Consider the following 2,264-nt stretch of genomic DNA (forward strand, 5'->3'; position numbering starts at 1 on the left):
GGGCAGAAATGGGAAGTAATCTGGGTTCAAAACAATCCAGCACTCACTCCTTGAGGGTGTTGAGGACGACCAGTGTCCACCCCTCGGGTGCTATGGGGCCTGAAATCCCCTTATCACCTGGGATGGGAGGAGCCACGCAGGTACCCCAATGGGCAGCAGAGGGCTTGGCTGGTGGGCTACAGACCATTATCAGATACATGATTTGCAAACATCCTGTGGCCTTTTAGATGGTGGATTATCCTTTTCTTTTCTCCAAGAGATCCTAAACCTCTGTAGGGCACTTCATTGCACTTAGAGGGAGAGGAGGAATGAAATCAGGCTGGCAGGTGTCCAAGGCCAGTGCAGCCCCTAGGGCTGGGGAGGGAGGCAGGAGGAAGGGCTGAGAGTTGGCATTAGAGCAGAGGGCCACTAGAGGGTGCCAGGGCACCAATGGAGTCCACCTGTGGCACTGAGGCTGGATCTCCAGGCTCGGAGGTGAGAGGAACAGGTGGAGAAGGCTTTCTGCTTTCCATAGCTTGAAGGTATTCACAGCGCAGCGCTTAGAATGAAGGCATAGGATGCCACAATCCACAGGAAGGGGGCCAGTGTCAGGAAACCTGAGATGCTCGCTCCAGCTCCCCACATGACCCCCACATCACCATAGAATAGCCCTACATGTGGAGTAAACTCACAGAAGTAATTGTCGATCTCCCTGCTGCCAGGGCAGAGAGGCAGAGGGGCTGCGAGGGCCAGAGTGAAGGCAGAGAAGGAGAAGCCACTGAACTAGGCTCCAGGCAGTCATACAACCAGCTGCTCATCAGGGCAGGGTAGTGAAGGACGTGGCAGATGGCCAAATAGTATCATGGGACGTGGCAGACAGTAGCAGGCACTCAACTGCAGTCAGTGAGACAAAAGAGTAGAACTGGACCAGACGGTGCCCAGCGAGATGGTTTCCCACCCATCCAGGAAGCTCTGCAACACCTGAGGCACGATGTTTGAGGTATAGCCAATCTCCAGCAGGGAGAAGTGGCAGAGGAAAAAGTACATGGGTGTGTGAAGAGTCCGACTGGAGGCCACAACCAGCACAATGAGGTTGTTGCCCCCGACTGTTACCACATAGACGACCAGAAAGAGGGTGAACGGGAGAAAGCCCAGGTGTTGCAGCTCCTCCAAGTCCTCTAGGATTAACCAGGTGGTCTGGTTCTTGCTGTCGCTACTGGGCTGCTTTCTCATCTAGATTTGTCCTCAAGAGAACAGAGGAAGGTAATATTAACGAAGACTGTATTATGACCACACATCATGTTTGGCTTATTAATTTATTCATCAAGCAAGAACTGGGTACAGGTTTTATTGTCTCCTGTTTATAGAAGTGAAACTGAGACGCAGTAAGTTTAAGTCGATTATTCAAGGTCATTATGGTGGAGTCATGATTTCAACCCAAGTTTGCTTGACTCCAAAGCTCCTCACTACTATCCTACAGTGCTTTTTTTTTTTTTTTTTTTTTTTCCGGTATGTGGGCCTCTCACTGTTGTGGCCTCTCCCGTTGTGGAGCACAGGCTCCAGACGCGCAGGCTCAGCAGTCATGGCTCACGGGCCCAGCTGCTCCTCGGCATGTGGGATCTTCCCGGACCGGGGCACGAACCCGTGTCCCCTGCATCGGCAGGTGGACTCTCAACCACTGTGCCACCAGGGAAGCCCCTACAGTGCTTTTTGAAATCCTTTCTGAGTGATAGAAATGTCCATATCAGAGAGCAGTATAGGGCTCTTCCAACCAGCTATTTACCTGACAATCTTCGCTGAGCATCAGCAGGAGAACCATCCCTGGTAAACTCTTCTGGAAGGGTAGGAAGAGGGCCCAGGACTCCTTGGGAGGTGGTCCTGCTCTAGGTCTTGCACATTCCTGAAGCAGTCACTCATCTCAGACTATTTTCCCTTTCCAAGAAAATGAGACTTGGAAATCCTGACAAAAAATGTATGTCATCTACTCCATGAGAGATGCCATATAGAAAGATCTGAATTAACCTAGATCCCACTCTCCTGGGAAGCCATTCTTTTTCCTTGGACAAGTGCCCTGGTGACTGTTGGTAAAGCCATTTTCAATCTTTGCCCAGTCTCTAATCAGTCTGCTGGAAGCTGGGGATACTTTCTTTTTCTTGATTCTCCTGCCTTATGTTCCCTATACAGGCCAAAATGTTCAGCTTATCTCACCTAACTGTAGATTCTTTAGAAATTTCTACCCTGGTTTGTTTTCTCTCAGTTATTGCAGGAAGATAATACCACCACAC

At 50.3% G+C, this 2,264-nt stretch overlaps 1 pseudogene across 1 annotated transcript; it reads right to left on the reverse strand.

Moving 5' to 3' along the window:
* Positions 1–408: 408 nt before the first annotated feature.
* LOC308625738 (olfactory receptor 11A1-like) lies at positions 409–1,212 on the reverse strand (annotated as a pseudogene). The gene has a single exon. The product of its transcript is annotated as an olfactory receptor 11A1-like (transcript).
* Positions 1,213–2,264: the final 1,052 nt, after the last annotated feature.

The sequence above is a fragment of the Mesoplodon bidens genome (genome assembly GCF_964165515.1).
Source record: "Mesoplodon bidens genome assembly, chromosome: 11".
NCBI classification, from domain to species: Eukaryota; Metazoa; Chordata; class Mammalia; order Artiodactyla; family Ziphiidae; genus Mesoplodon; species Mesoplodon bidens.